Below are 20631 nucleotides of genomic sequence, written 5' to 3'. Positions count from 1 at the left end.
TTCTTGAGTCCTTTTGCAATTGCATCTCATTCTTTATGACCCCATTTGGGCTTTTCTTACCAAAGATAGTAGAGTGGTTTTCCATTTTCTTTTCCAATTCATTTCCAGCTCATGCCGATGAGGAACTGAGGCAAACAAGGTTAAGTGACTTGGTCACACAGTAAGTATCTGAAGTCAGATTTCAACTCAAGAAGAGCCTTCCTGACCTCAGGCCTGACACTCTATCCACAATGCCACCAACCTGCCCCCTCAAGTGGTAAGAGTGAGGTATAAATAATGGGTAGTCCCTGTGCTATACTATCATCCTTTGGATTTCAAGAAAAAAATGAAGAAGACTCTCAGCATGCTGAGTTTTTAACCTATCCCTCCATTCCTTCCGTAGTAAACAAAGCAGAATTGCAGTAGCTCAAAATAAATGTGAAATGTGCAGCTTTAGAAACATTTCTACTTTAAATGTTCACATGGACTATTTATCCCTGACCTGTGGTAGAACATTCTGAGTTCACATTGGTCTGATCAGCCACAATTGGATACACTGTAACTTCTCTCTAACACACTGATGCCATTTTTGTCTTCTTCAAGAATGAAGGATACCCACGAACCGACCAGCCAATCAGTACACAGTGACAGGGCATGGAGAAGATTCTCACCGGATAGGCAGGCATGAATGGTCTGTGATCTGCAGCACCAGGGAGGAACATTCACATAAATGAGATCTCAGATCCATTGGATTATTTTAGTGTAAGATCATCATCATTAAGAACAACTGCATTTGAACATACTTCATGAATCACAAAGCATTTTACTTAACCTATTCCTATACTTCATTGTGCAAGCATTTTTATGCTCATATTGAAGATGAAAACACATAGGCAGATAGAAATTATTGTATTTGTTCATTGACTCCAGCTTCTAAGTGCTGGAGCCATCAAACCCACTTCTCTTGAGTTCAAGTCCAACTTAGGAAGTCTTTTCTTAAAATATCATACTGTCTTTTCGGTATTAGACTTGATTAATGCTTTCATTATATAGGATAGATAGGTAAACTATCTCACTGTGACTGAAAAAATGGAGAGAAAAAAACTGCTGGCTGTGCTTTTTCAAAAGTCTTATTTTTAACACAGCAAACAACACCATACAACAGTGTTATTCACATACATAAAATTACAGTTATTGTACAATGCCTAGCTTATTGTTAGTGTTCGATGAAGCCAGTAATAAGCATAATAATCCCAGATGAAAGCAAAGCAGCAGAACTAATCTTGTGAAAGGTAATTCTGTCCTTGCTTCCGTTTCTATCCGGACATTCTCTGCAACTTCTGATTTCAAGGATAGACAATGGATATTGGCTGCTGTGAGCTTTGAAATCAAAGTATCAAGGGCAGGGTTATAACTCCGTAGCCAAAGAAACCCAAGATAGAACCGTGAATGTGAGATTGCAAATAGAAGACATCAAGTGAGTTCATTACTTTAAAAACTGTTTAGTAATCTTGGCACACAGTGCAATAAAACTACAAAGTGACTTTTGAAGGATGCCTTTTCCATAGTATGCTCTCATTTGAACAGTTAGGATGGAATAAGAAAGAAAGCCAAGTATATTCCCATTGCTACTACCTACCACCACCACTGCCACTACCACTGCTGCTGTAGCTGCCACTATGACAGAATTGGATTTCTTGCTTAGTGTCACAAGTATGTGTAACTCCCAACTTGAAAGCTCACTCCACTAATGCTGTACTTCTCCTAACTCAGTTTAAAAAAAAAAAATGGCTTCAATACTGAGGGGATTAAGTGATTTAATGAAGGCCACATTATGTATGTCAGAACCAGGACTTGTCTCCATTTCTTCCTAATTCTATGACTGGCCCTCTATCCACTCTGCCATATTGTCATTCATGCATAATATTTAATATTAGTATTATTAAAAAATTATCAATTATATTATTACATAATGAATTATTAATACACTTAAGGAACAAGCAATGTGCTATAATGGATATAAATGTAATCATGGGAGATGGGATTAAAATCTTGCGTGATATACTGGCTATGTGATCAGAGACAAGTCATTTTATCTGTTACTAACCTAAATGATTCTCTAAGACCGAAAATAGCAGAAAATTACACTGACAAATGAAGCTCCTCACTGAAAGTTCCTTCCATACTCGAAATCATAGGTCTTGTGAAAATAAATAAATACATAAATAAAAAAAATTAAGGAATGAAAGAACAATGATACATCAATCAGATGACTCTTTAGAAAGATTCATTTTACCTAAAGGACATATCATTTCGGGTTGACAATGACACCAATGGTTTTCTATTATAAGCATTTTCTTTTAGGCATATTGTTACTGTAAGCCACAATCTTCCTACTGCAAAACCAAAATACTTTTATTATCTAAGAGGCTAACTTTTTTTTCCTCTAAAGATCACTTTCATCTTTTTGGGGTCATTGTACTATAGACTGCCATATTTTATCAATCAGTTGAAATGCTAAACTCTCACTATTCAAACTGCACATTCAGCCCTTCCCAGAACTAAACTCACAAATACTTTCTGTGCCATTAAAAGCCAGGAAGAGTAACAGCTTCAATCTATTCTCTCTTCCAAAAAAAATTTTTTCATTATTAGAAAACAAAAGAAAAAAGAAGGAAATAAAGGTAAGCAAACACCTCTAGGTTAAAAAGTTGGCAACTATGTCTCAGAAGATCTTAATATTAATGGCAGAGACAAGAGGACTATCTTCTATTAACTGTGTGCTGGATAAGCATAAATTCACCTGGGTGTTGATGTCAGCAGGGTTAAAGAGAGCCGAGTATTGTAAAATTGTGAGATTGTCAAGTTAGCCAGGAATGGAGAAAACAAACCAGGAGAGTTCAAGTAAAAGGTAGATTCAGCTTTGTTCTCCTGTCACACTTACAATGAACTGATTTGCATTTATATAGAGTTTTATCCAGCATTTATGAAAGACTTAATGCCCTCATTAAACAACACTATTAGACCTTTGTGACTTCCGGTCACCAGCCTCTAAGTTTCTCTGCCAGAATGTTTTAAAACTCTCTCCTCTATATCTACTACACTTAGTGTTGAAGATCGATTGGGAAATGGGATGAGGGAGGTGGGCATGGAAGGGAGATGTAGAATTACACAGCCACGTAACTTCATACTATTAAAAGTTGCATCAGCACAAAACCCATTACCCATTGACAGAAATATAGCAATACTTGCTTAGTAACTATTCACATTTACATTAATTCTTTTCAAGGCAAATGTTTCACTCCCTTTAGGGCTCCATCAAGATTTTTATCCATTCATTTCCATTCTCTTTTCTTCAACTGATTTTACACATTATGTACTCCATTATCTTAGTTCTGCTTTTTATTTGTTTGCTTTTGTTTTGCAATATTTCATAAAGGTGTTATCATTGACAAAAAGTGGACATTATTGACAAAAAGCAGTACACAGTTCTTGCCTCTAGCTGGTAAGCTCTATCTTTAATTTTGTTATAATTTTACACTGGTACTTAAAGAAAGCATTCCTATCTATTCTATAGATATAGATAGATATATTATTATACATATTGTGTATGTGCATATTGTATGGTGTGAGTATACACACACTACACGCAATGTGTATACATATGTAATACATGCATATTTGTATATATGTATATATTTTGAGGGACAGTAGAAAAAAATGACTGTCCTTTGGGATCTGTTACACATAGATACACACACATACACATGCGTGCGCACACACACACACACACACACACATACACGTGTGTGTGTGTATAAAAGCATACCCTAACTCTACATACAAATAATGCAGATATATACATGCATCCTTATATGCTTGCATGTAAACATATCTGTATATTGTGTCATACACATCTGCAACTGGTTCAGAGATGGTCATAATCTTGATTATACTATCACCTATAAGTCTTCAATTTCCATGTTAATGAGTTCTGAAATTTCCTTATCTGATCACAAACTGTTTTGATTCTGTCTTTCCCTGTCTTGCAAACACAAACCCTAGTCTTCATCTTTAGTATGACTTCTAGTCTCTTGAGCCCTCAGATATTTCCCAGCTCATCATCCCTGAACTGGCCACACTTGCTTCCTATTCCTCAACTTGACCTCTTGATGAACCAGATCATCTCTACTCTGTCCTTTTTTTCCTCAAACCTATTGCCCCCTTAACCCATCATTGATCGAATCCTGCCAAGCCTCAGTCTTGGATTACTTCCATAATCTACTCATTGCCTTCATTCCTATACATATGCTGCTAAATGAGGCTATAGAACACTGTGAAACTAAGCTGATTGGATTCACAACAAACTGATGTTATATATGATCTCAAGTGGACCCTCACGACAAGAAGTCAATCGTTTTATTCCTCCAAAGTGACTTACTATCACATTCATCACAGGGACTTTTTCACACTTTTTTATCTGTCCTCTAACTTCCCTTAACTCCTCCTCCCTCTACCCTTTTAGCTGAGAATTTCACTGAAAAACAAAATGAGGCTCCCTCATTTTCCCCTTCTCACATCAGATCACTCAGATGCCTTATGCCACCATCTTTCATTAACCACTGTCTCAGAAGAAGAGGAAACCTTTGTCTCTACCCAAGTGAATCCTTCTATGTGCCTAAGTCCATTCCATCTTCTCCAGCAGCTTGACCCATCAAGCATCCCTGCTCTCTAAATTATCTTCAATCCCTCTCTATCTAAGTCTGCTTCCCTGTTATCCATAAGCATGACTCTCAAAAACAAATTCCTTAACTGATCCATACATCCCTATTAACTATCACCCCAAATCTCTTCTCCCTTTTGTGAATAAAATCCTTGAGAAGGCCATCTACAGTGGATGGCTCCACTTTGTTTATTCTTACTCTCTTCTTAATTCTTCAATCTGAATTCTAATTTCATCATTCAATTAAAACTGCTCTCTCCAAAGCTAACCGTGATCTCTTCCATGAGAAATGTCATATCCCTTTATCAGTGCTCATTCTTGTTTCTCTCTCTCTCTGTTTAGCATGTTAAATCACCCTCTTCTTGATGCTTTCTTCTCTCTAGATTTCCATGTACTTCTTTCTTCTGTGTATCTGAACAATCCTCAGTTTCTTTTGTTAGATCTTGAATATTCTTGTTAACTATGGATGTCCCCTAAGGCTCTCTTCAGGACTGTCTTTTCATTCCCCTCTATGATATTTTTTTTGTGTGATCTTATTGGCTCCCTTAGATTCAAATATTATATTGTTAAAGATGATTGTCAGATCTCTTTGTTCAGTCCTAATCTCTTTCCTGATCTTTGTTTCATATCTCAACTGCCTAATGGACATCTTGAACTGTATGCCCTGGGGGTATGTCAAACTCAATGTGTCCAAACTGAATAAACTCCAGACCCTTTAGACCCTTTCTTTTTTCTATTCCCTTTATACTTTGAAGGGTACCACCATCATCTCAGTCACCCAGGCTAGCATAGATGTTACCCTCAACACTTTACTCTTAATCTCCCCTCCAAATCCTAGATCCAGTCAGTTGCCAATCTTTGCTCTTTCTGTCTTCATATGTTCCCTCTTATACAGCCCTTTCTCACCTTTCACACTATCACTATCCTGGTATAGGCCTTTACTGTCTTATATATGGGCTACTGCAATAGCCTGTTAGTCTCCCTGCCTCACTTCTTCTCTCTCCATTGATCCATTAAATTGCTATTCCTAAAGCACAAGTCTGACAACATCATCATTTTAGTCAATCAACTCCAGCTGTCTCCTTATTCCCTCCAGTATCAAATATTATTTGCCTTCTAAAGCTCTTCAGAGCCTAGCCTCCTTTTTACTTTGCCAGTGTTTTTACGCCTTACTCTATCCCACATGTACTGTGCTCCAGTGACACTAGCCTTCTTGTTATTCCTTGCACATGTCCTGTACATTATCTCCTGACTCAGGGCATTTTCTATGGCTTTCTCCATATCTAGAATTCTTTATTCTCTCACCCCTACCACCTCATGGCTTTCCTGGCTTCCTTAAGTTTCATCTAAGATCCCACCTTAAACAAGAATTTTTTCACAGTCCTCCTTAGTCTTTGAACCTTTTCTCTGAGAATACATCTATATTTATATATCTGTGTGTACATACATACACAAACGTGTGTATATAGGTATACATATAACATTTATACATAGTTACAATAGGCTGGGGTGTCCTTGAGAAGAGTAGGGATGGTTTTTGGTTTTTTTTCTGCATCCCCAGTACCTGGCATGCAGTATGTGATTGATCAATGCTTCTTAACTCACTAATCTTAGAAGCAGAGGAAACCTCTGAATCAATCTAATCTAGCATACACTTGAAGAGAATCTGTTCTATAATATGTCTGATAGGTGGTCATGCAGTTCTTGATTCTAATCTAGGATCTCCTGCTGAGAAAGAATCCGTTGTCTGTAAAAGTAGACTATTCCACTTTTAGATAGCTCTAATTCTCAGTAATAATTCCTCTACCTTAAGCCTGATTTTTCCTTTTGGCAATACATGATCTCTCGATCCCAATAGTTTGTAGTGCTGCCCTATGGGGTCAAGCATAACAAGTCAGTTTTTCTTCCTGTCTGCCTATTGAAAGATTTTTTTTTTTGCTTTAATCCCCCTTCCAGTGGGCATTTGGTATACATCTTGTTCCAAAGTCTCATGATGAATGAAGAAGATGAGATCTAAGCCATTTACCACCAAGATTCTTGATAGAGGAAGCATTTCACAGAAAAAAGCCTGGAGGCCAGCAGAGATGTGTTATATATCAGACCAGTATTCTGTGCTAATTCTGGAGAAGCCCAGAGAAAGAAGGAAGAGCTCTCCCACCAGACAACATCATCTGGCAGAGCAAATTTATTGCCTGCACATTTACTTACTTGTTATTAAAATAAAGAGGAAGAAATTTTAATAAGTACCAGAGGTAGAACTATTTCATTTGTGAATTGTAAATTTGTCCTTGCTTGGTAAATTATTGACTAATTATAAATATATTTGCCATTTTTAACATGATCCTTCTAGGAAGCTCAAGGCACTCTATACAGTTATTTTCCAGTTAAATATAACTGAGGAAGATTTGTGGATTATTCTATACCTATCCTGCATCTGAAAAATATTTTTTTAGTGTATGGAAAACTTTATGCAAAACATATATTGGCTGTTAGATTTTAAAGTAAGGATATAGTGAAATAGGTAATGAAGAGGGAAGGCTATTGACATAAGAACTTGTAGAAAGCTTTGGAGCTTAAAAAAAAAGAAAAGAGTTGTTCAGGAATTAGTAAAGTTTGACTTCTAACATCATTAAAATTGAAGAAAATGGAGGGAAAAAAAGGAGAAATTAATAGATTGTGTCACTCCTGTAAGAATTCACAAGAGAAATTAGAGTAGTAGTAGTAAAAAAAAAAAGAACAAAAACAACAACCTATAATTGCACAGCACATAGTTCAATAAATATTATTTCCATTTTTCAGAAGATGAAACTGATATTCAGAATGGTGCCATTAGAGATCATACAAAATCAGTACCTGAATGGCAGTCCATGGCCTCTAAGACTCTTGAAAATAGTCTTTCATAGTGTATCTTTTTCAGTCAATGTTACTATCATGAAAATGTAATCTTCTGTAGAATATTTTTGTGAAGGCCATCCTGTTCTTGTCCATGCCTTCATCAAGTATGCCCACAATATGAGCAAAAGTTATTTTTATAATGATTTTGTAGAGATGGTAAAGTAGACAAAAAGAATGGCATTATTTTGAAATCTCAATCAACTTTTTTCATTAATAATATGTATCTTTTTCCCCTTATAATTTGATCCCCTTCATCTTTCTTCATTTTCCTCAATGTCCTCAAAGTAAGATCTCTATCTCAGACATTTTATATTTATATATATATATATATGTGTGTGTGTGTGTGTGTGTGTGTGTATACATATATACATATAATATATATATATATATATGCTCTAATCTGTCCATTTTTTTTAAGTTCAACCTATTGCAACTTCCTCATGTAATATATTTAATTAATTTAAATTCGTAATGCCTATAATGGAAATAAGAACATTTCTCCCTAGAAGACATTAATATGGAGGAAATCAAGTCATTCTATTGATTACTCAGTAGGCAATGAGGCAGATATTATAATATTTATTATATAGATGCAGAACTTTTAGAGATGTTTGTGCTAGAGTTGAATCTTTAATCCAAGGCTTTTGATTCTAATCACTAGCTCCTTCCTACAGTTCTTAATCTGAGATTCAGTCTATGAATAGATTTCAGGAGGGTAGCATACTTGCACAGGAACAAAATAGTATCTTTATTTTCCCTAACCTTGAACTGAAATTTATCCTTTCCTTAGATAGATAGATAGATAGATACATACATACATACATACATACATACATATGTATAAAACTAATGATTTGTATGGGTTTGTTTTATATCCTGCAACTTTGGTAAAGTTAGTAATTGTTTCTACTAGTTTTTTTTAGTTGATTCTTTAGGGTTTTTTAATTATACCATTATATCATCTGCAAAAAATGATATTTTTGCTTCTTCATTGCCTATTTTTATTCCTTCAATTTCTTTTTTTTCTTGTCTTATTGCTATAATTAGCAACTCTTGTACAATATTGAATAATAGTAGTGATGGTGGACATCTTCGTTTCACTCTTGATCTTACTGGGAATGTTTCCAGCTTATCCCTATAATAGATAATGCTTGCTCTTGGTATTAAATACTGCTTAATTTGCAAAAGGCTCCATGAATTTCTAGTATTTTTAATAGGACCGCTGGTGTATTTTTCCAAGTCTTTTTCTACATTTATTGATATAATCAAATGACTTTTGTTTATTTTTTATTGATAAGGTCACTTGTCCTAGTTTTCTTAACACTGAACCATCCCTGCATTCCTAGTATAAAATATCTATGTTATGTATTGAGGTAATCACTTTACTAGTGTTTTATTTTAAAAATTTTCATAAATATCAACTGAGTAAATTGTTCTATAGTTTTATTTCTCTGTTTTTTGTTCTTCCAGGTTTAGGCATTAAAATCATATTTGTGTAATAAAAAGAATTTGGTAGGATTCTTTTACCTCCTACCTCTCCCAAATACCTTATAATGTATTGCAATTAATTGTTGTTTAAATGCTTGGCAGAATTCAGTTGTAAAGCCATCAGCTCCCGGGAATTTTTTTCTTAGGGAACTCATTGATGGATTATTCAATTATTTTTGCTAAGATATTTCTATTTAAGTATCCTATTTCCTATTCTGTTAATCTAGACAGTTAGTATTTTCATAAACATTAATCTGTTTCACTTAAACTGTCAGTTATATTAACATATAATTGAGTGAAATGACTCCTAATAATTGTGTTACTTTCATTTCCACTGGTAGTGAATTTATTCTTTTCGTATTTGATACTAGTAACTTAGCTTCCTTCTTTATTTAAATCAAATTAATCAGTGGTTCATCTATGATATCTTTTTTTGAAAATAAACTTACCTTCCAGTTGTGTATTACTTTGATGGTTTTCTTACTTTAAATTTTATTAATCTTTCCATTGATTTTCAAGATTTCCATTTTGGTGTTTAATTGGAGATTTTTAACTTTTTCTTTTTCTCTCTTTGTTTTTTATTTTAGTTGCTTGTCCAATTCATCACTCTCCTTTTTCTCTCCTTTATTGATATACACATTTAGAGATATAAAGTTTCCCCTAAGTAGTGATTTGACTGCCTCCCACAAATTTTGGAATGTTATCTCATTGTTATCATTCTCTTTAACAAAGCTATCAATTGTTTCTATGATTTGCTATTTAACCCACTCATTTTATAAGTTTGGATTACTTGATTTTTGATTATCTTTTAACCTATGCTTCCACAGTCTTTTATTAAATGTAATTTTTATTGCATTGTGATAAGATAAGGATACATTTAATGTTTCTGCTTTTCTGCATATGTGGGGTTTTTATTTCCTAATGCATGATTTTTTTTTGATGGTGCCACATATACCTGAGCAAAATGTGTACTCCTTTCTATTCACATTCAGTTTTCTCCAAAGGTGCATCATATCTAACTTTTAGAAAATTCTATTCATCTTCTTCACTTCCTTCTTATTTATTTTGTGCTTATTATTCGTCTCATTTATTTATTGCTTTGAGAGTGGAAAGTTGTGGTGTCCCACTAGTATAGTTTTGCTATACTGTAATTCATTTAACCCCTATAATTCATTTAACTTTTCCTTTAAGAATTTGGATGCTATGACATTTAGGGCATGTATGTTTAGTAATGATATTACTTCATTCTCTATGGTACCTTTAAGTAATATGTAGCTTCCCTGCATATCTCTTTTGGTTAGATTTTTTTTGAATTTTGCTTTGTCTGAGTTCTTAATTGCTACCCCTGCCTTTTTTTTATTTCAGCTGAAGCGTAATAGACTCTATTCCAGCGCCTTATTTTAACTCTATTTCAACTGTATTTCTTGTTAAAAAAAAAAAAAAAAGAAATTTATTGTTGGATTCTGATTTCTAATTCATTCTGCTATACACTTCCATTTTATTGTTGAATTCATCCAATTCACATTGACAGTTATGATTACTAACTGCATTTCTCTCCATCCTATTTTTTCCATTTGTCCTTCTCTCTCTTTCTCTCTCTCTCTCTATATATATATAGATAGATATAGATATAGATATAGATATAGATATAGATATAGATATAGATATAGATATAGATATAGATATAGATATAGATATAGATATAGATATAGATATAGATATAGATATAGATATAGATGATATAGATATAGATATAGATAGATATAGATATTCTTTGAACCAATTTAAATGTAGGTTCATACATTGCACACTTTCCCATCATTTCTTTCTCACTCCTCTTATCCCTTTCCCATCCTCCTTTCTCACCTATATATTTTTTTCCAAATCATAATAACATAATCAACTCACTCATATGCCCTTTTTCTACATAGAAACCTGTCTAAAACTTGTAAAGTTCTTGAAAGATACATGTATGATTTTCCCCATATAGAAGGGTGAATCATCTGTTCTTAGTGAATCCCTTATGATTTCTCTTTTGTATTTACCTTTTCATACTTCCTTAAGTTATTTGATGTTCAAATTTTATTTTCACCTCTGGCCTTTTCATTGGGAATGCTTGAATACACTCATTTTCATTGAATATCATTTTCGTCTGAAAGATTATATTCAGTTTTGCTGAGTAGGTTATTCTTGCATGTAATCCCAACTCTTTTGCCTTCTGGAATATCATATTACAAGACCTCTTCTCTTTCAGTGTCATGCTAAATTTTATGTGATCCTGACTATTGCTCCATAGCGTATGAATGGTTTCTTGAAGTATTTTATTTTTGACCAGGGAGCTTTGGTACTTGGCTACAATATTCCTGGAAGTTTTTCATTTTGAGATCTTTTTTTCAGGCAGTAATCATTGGATTCTTTAAATTTCTATTTTATTCTCTGCTTTGAGGATATCTACGCAGTTTTCCTTGAAATATGATCTCTAGACTCTTTATTCAATTTTAGCTTCCAGGTTATCTGACAGTTCTTAGATTATCACTCCTTAATCTATTTTCCAGGTCAGTCCCTTCCCACCTCCAGTGGCCTTTCACATTGTTTCTATTTTTTTCATTAAAAAATGTTTTATTGTTTCTTGGTGTGTCATGGAGTAATTAACTTCCAATTACCCAATTTTAATTTTTTTTTAACAGTGAGCCTTTGTACTTTTTTTTTCCAGTTTGGCCAATTATGCTTTTAAAAGGTTATTTTCATCAGTTAATTTTGTGCCTCTTTCCCTTTGGCCAAATATGTTTTTTAGAAGTGTTATTTTCTTTATTATTTTTGTCCCTCTTACCAACTGTTTCATAATTTTCTTCTTTTTCTCTCATTTTTGTCTATTTTTTCCTGCTACCACTATTATTTTAATTTTGAAAATCATTTTTTTAAGCTCTGCCAGGAATTCTTGCTGAGCTTATGTCCAATTCACATTTTTTTTTCCTTTTGAGGCTTTGCTTGTAACTATTTTGGTTTCATTATCTTTGTCTGAATTTGTGTCTTGATCTTCCCTGTCATCATAGAAACTTTTTATGGTCAGTTTCTTATTTTTTTATCTCCTCATTTTCTACCATCTATCTTGATTTGGAACCGTATATTAATTTTGGGTTCTGTTCCCAATATGTGTGTGTGCATGTGGGTAGGGGCACTGTCTAAACCTTCAGGCTTTTTTGCACTGCTGTTTTCAATGCTAATTCTGGAGTTTGAAAGTTTCCAGTGCTTCCAAGATAGTGTAATTTGGGCAAAGGTGTGGTAACTGATCTCACGTTCTGTACTCTTATCCTTACCCAGAAACAGCCCCTTACCCCTAGGGATTACAAGTAATGTTGTTCTTCAGGGTCCCAGATCCCTTGGCACTGGAAATTATATTACCCCTCAGGGCTTCCACTCCCTGTTGACCAAAAGTGCTCTTCCATGACCTTGAATTATAATATAGATGTGGATAGAGACAATGGAGTTGTCAAACAGTTACCCCCAGGACTTCCAGTTCTTCTTGACCAAAAGTTTTTTTCCCCTCGCCCTTGAAAAATGACCCCAAAATGGACATAGGCTATGGAGTTTTCAAACAACATGCAGTCCTGAATCCCATGTTAGCAGAGGGGTCCCCTATACTCTATTTTGTAGATTGCTATGTCCTCTTACCATTTCTGGTTTGGGAGCTCTTGAATCTTCTGCAACTGGTGTTGCAGTCCATTTGGGCTTTAGGCCACTCTCCACCCCTGGGTCCAGGTTTCTCTTTCCAACCTCCTAAGTTGTCTTGTCTGGAAGAATGTCTCACTCTGATATTTCATTAGCTCTGCCACTTCAAAATTCTATTTGAGGCATTATTTTAAAATTGTTTGGAGGGGGATGTCGAGAGGGTTTAGCTGAGCATTTTCTCTTCTCTGCTATCTTGGCTTCACACACAGAAGGCCTTTATTTACTCATTGATAATCATATTCCCACATCAGATGCTGTATGCCACTTGGTTTTGCAACTCTCCTATACATGTACTAACTTAGGTCTCCTTTGTGCATTTGTTTTTATGTCTTATCTCCAGGGATTATATCTTATAATTTTATGACAGCCAGTACCTTAACTTGGGCAAATTCTGAATCTTCCCCAGTAGCATAGTGTCCTGTATTGTTTATTGTGTTTTGAATGGATGAATGCATGATCAAAAGAATAAATGAGAGGGAAAAAAAAATTAAGCCATGAAGCATCAATATTGTGAAAACCCTCAGGAAAGAGTTGACTTAAATTATAAAGATTCAAGGTGATCCCAGAAGTCTTCTATTCAAATCTTAGTAAAACTGGGGCTACTCTAATTATAGACTGATAGTACTTAAGGATTAGTTAGAAAAAATATAAATATTACCTAAATGTTTATATTTCTTCAATTCTTGCTCTAATTGGTCATCTTTAAACAACTAGAGGTAATATTTAGCATGATAAACTCTTGCTCATAATATCTATACTTATGGAAATCTTAGTCATTTGGGTCATAGAAGTATAACCTAAGCACCAATATTCATCTTTTGTAGGCATGTACACATTGAACACAAACTAGGAAAAAATTTAAAAGCTTTACACACTCATTGTTATATGATAGCAAAACCATACATCATTCTTGTCACCAACATCATATTTTGCATTTATATAAGGCCTTAGCATTTACAAAACAATTGTGCACCAACAGTACGAGAAAGGTAGTACAAGTTTTAGTTTTGTTTTTTTTTTCCATTTTATAGATGAGGAAGCTGAGCACTTATATAGTCTCACCATAGTCACACTACTAGTGAAAAGAAGATGTTGGATTGGAAGACAGATTTTCATATGATTCGTTTCTTTTTTAAAAGCTGAAATAATAGATTCAAGGAGTTGTTACACAAAATAACACATCTCAGTATCTGGAAATGTAATCTATAGCATTCCCTACTGTTTCCATGCATATAAATCTGACATAGACCAACTGCTTGACAGAATCTAGATGTATCCATGGATGCTTCTTGAGATGCAATAAATATTTCAGTAATTCATAACTAACCACACTTTATAAAAGACTAAGTCCTCTCCTAGTCAAGCAATCACTCTTTTTTTTTTAATTCAAGAGAATGGCCCATTTTTAATTATTACTGCAATTGATTAATGTTTTATTCTATCTATAAATTTTAATACAATACAGAAAAGCATTCCATTAGAGCTGAAAATCTTGTAGTTGACACTGACAAGGTCAAGTGTAGTATTTGCCTTTTACTAGTAAGCATCCTGTTTGGAATTACATTTTCTACTCACACTGACCTGAGATTCAGTTGGTGTTGTGGGAGTATGAAAATGATTAGGCTGAGAAACATACTCAGGCTTAGGTATATGCCAGAAACGGTTCTGAACACACAGTAGGCACATAATAAATAGTAATCAAATTTAATTGTCTGTTTTATTATCGTGTGACAACCCAATTAACTGCTGTTTATTCAGCACCCACAGAGTAAATAGCCCCGTATTGGAAGCTGGGGGTTTGTTAATGAAATAGTCCCCAGTGTTAGGAAACAAACAAGCAGGAGACAAAACAAACAATGAAGAGAAATATATAGCAAGGAAAACCATAATTGCTAAAATGCATTAAGGGAATGAGGAATAAGTCAAAGATTAGACAAGCAGGTTGGAAAAAGGTGGTGTTAATCAGGGAGAGCTTCCTGGTGAGGCACAAATTAATGGAATGGAAGAATCATTTGTTATTGTCGTTTTTTGCCAAAAGGAAAGATTTCAGTAGAAAGAACTCCACACTTGGAGTCAAAAGACATGGGTACCGATCTGGACTAAAAGTTACCAGCTATGGGCAAACCTCTTTAAGCAGCCTTAGTCATTTCAACTGTAAAATGGGGCTATAATTGCATAACTACTTAAGCATGTTGTTCAGAAGAAAATACTTTGCAGATTGCAAAGTACCATGAAAAGAAATATGAGCTGTTATTTTTAAAGAACAAGTCCTGTGGTTCCTGTATTACCACCAAAGTTCTCAAAAATAAATACATAAAGTGCTTTGTGGCTCAAGGTGACCATAATGCATGACTAAGCTTGTACAGCGCAAAAGTTAACGTATTTCTATTATTAATGGCTATTTAAAATATACTGAATTCCTTATTCTTTGCATATGGCTGTGCATGTACATCTTGTGAGGAGTCTGTAAGAGTTTTATTTTGGGGTCTTATGAATTACACATTTAGAATGAACCACAAAATGAAACAAGTCTAGCTAGTACAAATGACAATGGTAAGATCAGCTTTGAAATTATTGATGTAAATGGAATAGGAAAATAGATAGAGAAATGCAGAATAATGGCTCAAATTTTTAAAATGTTTAAAGTTTTCACAAGGCTTGCCTTATAAGTGGCTACTAGGGCTAGATAATGAAAATGTTATCCCTATTTTCCTGGTAGAGAAACTGAGATGAAGAGAAGCTAAGTAACTTACCAAGGATAGATAGATATAAGTTAAGGAAATAAATATCACATATTTACTTAATATAATATTAGATAAAATTTTATATGATAACACAATATGATATTAGCTATAATAATATTTCAGATATAATATTACCATATAAAATTACATATAATAGAATATAATATGGTATATTAGGTTATAGGTTCCTTAAGGGGAGAAACTGCTTCAATTTATCCTTGTATTTCTAGCATCTAACAATACCTTGAATGTAGCATAAGAGAATGTTGGGTTAGACCAAATTCTAATGCTAGGACTAGTTCTCAGGGCCCTATCTAATACCCTGGTGAAAAACATGAACCACTGGAGTCAATTGCAAGAGACCTAGGTTTGAATTCCAGCTTAATGACTTACTACTCAGATAACTTTGGGTAAATCATCACCTCCTTGGGCTTTAGGTCCTTATCTGTACAATGAGAGGATTAGACCATCAGAAACACATTCATCTCCCACTATGCAATTAAATATTGACTAGCTGTGCGGCCACAGCCCAGTCATTTTCCTTGTCACATTCAAATTTCTTCAATAAAATGGTGGAAAGACCTGCACTGCCCAACTTGCAGGGTTATTGTGAAGAAAGTACTTTGTAAACTTTAAAGGGCTATACAAGGGGAATTGTTATTGGATTTGAATTTTGCTTTGACATAAGATGTCATTCATGCCTAGGATATACCTCTTCCAGTCTTGTGCCTTTTAATCATTGTTTCAGGATACGAGTAGAAAGTAAATGCAGATCTTTCTCTCCATTTCATGCTAGAAAATATGAATTTCAGATACAATTTTCTTGTGAGTATTTCAAAATTGACTGTAGTTACCACATTTTAAATTAGTGCTAATGAACAACAGAAGAATAAACATGATTTTGACCCAGCTCACATTATTAACTAGACACATGATCCTGAAGGAAAACTTTCCTCTTGATGTTATTTTAAAACAGGGTTTCTTAATCTTTCTTTATGTAGCATAGAGCACTTTGGCAGTCTGGTGAAACTCCTCAGAATAAAATGTGTTGTCTAATATAGTTGAAAGAAATATTTAATATTACAGGAAAATGAAAACAAAGATATATTTTTCCCATCCAAGTTCATGTACCCCTTGAAATCTATCCAAAATTATTGGGGGTTGGGGGAGGGTGGCTCATGGACTCTAGGTTAAGAACTCTAGTTTTAAAGTGGTATCACCCATGACCCAGGGAGCCTCTGCCAGAACAGGCTTTAGCTCTGGGCTTACATGGATCAGGCTTCTTCCTGAGGGGCCCCTGACATGGAGGAGTCAGGCTTCTTTTTGCTCTGGTTCATTATCTCTTACCCAGAGTAACTCTGGGAAAAGCTGTAAAACTAAGCTTAGGTATGGTTCATATGCGGAGTCTTTTCAGAATGCTTATTACAAAGTATCTTACAGAAAAGATACTCACTGTACAATATGGGTACCAGATAGAGAAGAGCTGTTTATTTCACCACACACACAAAAAAAGCTTAAAATATAAAGACCTACATAAATACACTGACAGTGAACACATAAAATACCTTAAATAAATACTCCATTAAGCTCATTATACTTCCTGTTGAAGATATAGTTAAATATGAGGTTCTTTTCCTAGTCATTTTAGGAACACCAAAATATCTGTACCAAAATAATTAAAGGTTGATTATATTTTGTATTTTATTGATTTTTAATTGTTTCCTTTTTGGTACTTAGGCTCTCCTCCTCAAGGAGATTATAAATTCCTTAATGCCAGAGACCTATTTTGTGTCCCTACTATTCCTAGTTCAGGAGTATACATATGGGTGCTAAATGTATAGCATTTGTTGAGGATAAAGTGAAGCCATTATAGAAGAAAATAAAGAATACACTTGCTCTCTTGTGAGTACATGAAGAAAGTTCTTTTTTTTTTGTATTTCCAAATCTAAGGTGAAAAATTCCTAAGTAGTGAGTTAAGCCAATTTACGTATGCAGTTTTGTGGCATATGTGGAGTAGATTTATATAAGTATACATATATGTGTGTGCGTGTGTGTGTGTGTACGTGTGCATGTGTGTAAATATATGTATATGTGTGTATGTGTATGTGTATGTGTGTGTGTGTATGTATTCATGCGGTAAAAGTAAAATATCCTATAAAATGTGTTTAAATTTTAACTCACAAAAATATTTCATTCTTTTAAAAAGGAATTCATAACTTCTTAGAATGCTCCCCACCTCCATTTACCTTAAACAAACTGCGAATTCCTATGGTGTTGAAAGGTTATATTTGTATTGCCTCTATATCCCATTTCAGGTCATTCTCTCCCAGGAACTTAGTAAAAATGATCATGCTTGGGTACCCTAGATCCTCCTTGTAGTGAGTGTCTTGAGAATGACCCTCCTTTTCTTGCTCCATGATCTGGACTCCCTCTGGAACTTCTGTTTTGTTTCCAGACGCTAACAAGAATGGAATGGATGGAGGTTGGCTGACATTTATGGCTTGTCCTTCATCCCTAAGAGAGGCTGTCTTTGTGACTTGCTAGTTGGTTGTTGCCTTCATTCTTGGAGAGAATCAAAATGACAGCAGTACGCTAGAGACAATTCACAGCGTGTCCAGCTGTGGCTCCTCAGACCAATATGAGCTCAGAATGTTCCACCACAGGTCAGGTTCATATAGTCCAAGTGAATATTTGGGCTGGATTCTTTAAATTTGCATATCTCTAGCTTCTTTTGAGCCACTTCTATTCTGCTTTGCTCATAGAACACAACACCTTTCTAATGATAACATGCCATTCTGGGCAGTCCCATGCCAGTGTCTCCCGTGTCACAGAACCAATTCCAAAGTTCTTCAAAGAGACCTTGAGATTGTCCTTATATTGATTTTACTGACCACCATATGAGTGTTTGCCCTGTGAGAGTTTCCCATAAAATAGTCTTTTTGGCAAGTGTATATTTGGCACTCAAACAATGTGGCCAACCCATTGGAGTTGTGCTCTGCCTGTCACCATGTGGAACACTTTCCTCCGTACTCCATAGTCTGCTCATTGTTGCACCTGAGGTTATGGTCCTTGTGTCAATACCAAATTCTTACTTTCAATTAGTTTTGCTTCAGGTGACAATATTCTTAATTATAACTATTTGTTTTTATATGATTTTACTTGTCCTATGTTCTACTCCCTGATAATTTTATTCTCATTTTAAAAATGTTAAATGCATGCCTTTTATCATCATCTCACAATTATTTCTGGGAAACAAAACAAAACAAAAAAAATCCATTATCTACTTACTCCCCACCCATAAGCCCACCCTCTGGACCCACATTTGCCCCTCTCTTTTTATTTCCATGTGCTTGGATCAATTGTTCAAAAGCCATAGTCACTTTTACTCATTTAATTCAAGTTGCTTTCCAGAATGGGCGGACCAATTGCCATTGCACTGAGAATATATTATTGCTACTGTCTTCCTAGAGTTAAGAAAACATGATCTATGCTTAGACTATTCTTTTAAAAAAAAACTTCTGTAGAAAATTTTATTGTATGCATGAAATCTATTATTTTAGTTTGTGTATCTCATGCAATTTGTGTACTTCTCACACATATACAGACACAAAATCTTCCTTTGCTCCATATTTAACTCTCCTTAGTGACAAAGAAAAAGCCTAAACAAATCAAAACAGGGTGGGGGAATACATGTGCTGTGACCACATCTAATCAGATCATGGGTATAACATTCTCTTCTGGAAAGCTACCTCCTCTGAGTCAGGAGCCCTGTTTCATTTTCTGTTCTCCATATTCTTCTTTGGCTTTTCAGTTTCTTGGAGATAGATTTCCTTTTAGTGACTTTTTATTTTAATTTGGTGTGGTCGATATGTACAATTATCTTTTGATTCTGATTTTCTTATTCTCTGTAAGATCAAAGAAGTTTTCCCATATGTCTGAATTCTTAATTTTTTTCCATTTTCGTTATACTATAATGTTCTATCACATTCATTTATCTTTCTGAAAGCTTTTTCTAATCAATGGGAATCCATTTTGTGCATGGTTCTCTGATACAGCCAAAAAAAAAAAACTGCTATAAACATTTGGGTATTCCAAAAGCTTTTTTTTTTTCTGTCTGTTAGTTCCTTGAGCTATGTATCCAAAGGCAGGATCAATTGTTCAAAAAGTACAGTCACTTTTACTTGCTTAACTACAAGTTGCTTTCCAGAATGTGTGGACCAATCACAATCCCTCTAAAAGCATTTTATTGTTGCTACATTCCTAGAGTCAAGAGAATATAGATTATTCTTAGATTATTCTTTATTTTTTAAAACTTCCTTGGCAAATTGCATGGCAAACATGAAAACTCAGAGTTGTTTCAATTTGTATATCTCATATAATTCCTGATTTGGAGGATATATGGTCATTTATAGCCTGGAATTCCTTTGGTTACTTGTACATTGGGGAATCATTCTTTGGGTTACACATTTGTGTTATGCCCTGTGATGTTTCATTCATATATTTTCCTATTCTAGAGTTACTTTGTGAATTTTGCCTTCATAGATATTATTTCAGCCTCCCCAGTATAGTTTTGTGATGTGAACAAATTGTGCACTTTCTGATAGCTATACCTAACTCTCAATCTATATTTACTCTCCTACAACACCAAGGTAAGTGGAGAAATTAAAAGCCTCTATTACATCTCTAGTCTTCAGTCCTGGTCAGTTGTTTCCTGGACTTCTATGCTATATTCTCTGTATCTCTGCCTCTCTGTCTCTTTGTCTCTCTCTCTCTGTCTCTCTCTCTGTCTCTCTCTCTCTCTCTCTGTCTCTCTCTCTCTCTCTCTCTCTCTCTCTCTCTCTCTCTCTCTCTCTCTCTCTCTCTCTCTCTCTCTCTCTCTCTCTCTCTCTCTCTCTTTCTCTCTCTGTCTCTCTCTCTCCTCTGTATGGAGAGTTATTCTAATTTATCTTATACACCTATAATATTGATTCGTGAATGGAGGAATGAAGATTTTTCTTCTGCAATAATAATTCATTTCTTCCAGATACTCTCCTTGGAGTATTTCTGTATCTTTAAAGTCAATTAAGCAACAAA

Source organism: Phascolarctos cinereus, unplaced genomic scaffold (assembly GCF_003287225.1).
Source record: "Phascolarctos cinereus isolate Bilbo 61053 unplaced genomic scaffold, phaCin_HiC Scaffold_9;HRSCAF=440, whole genome shotgun sequence".
NCBI lineage: Eukaryota > Metazoa > Chordata > Mammalia > Diprotodontia > Phascolarctidae > Phascolarctos > Phascolarctos cinereus.
This window is presented reverse-complemented; position numbering follows the sequence as displayed.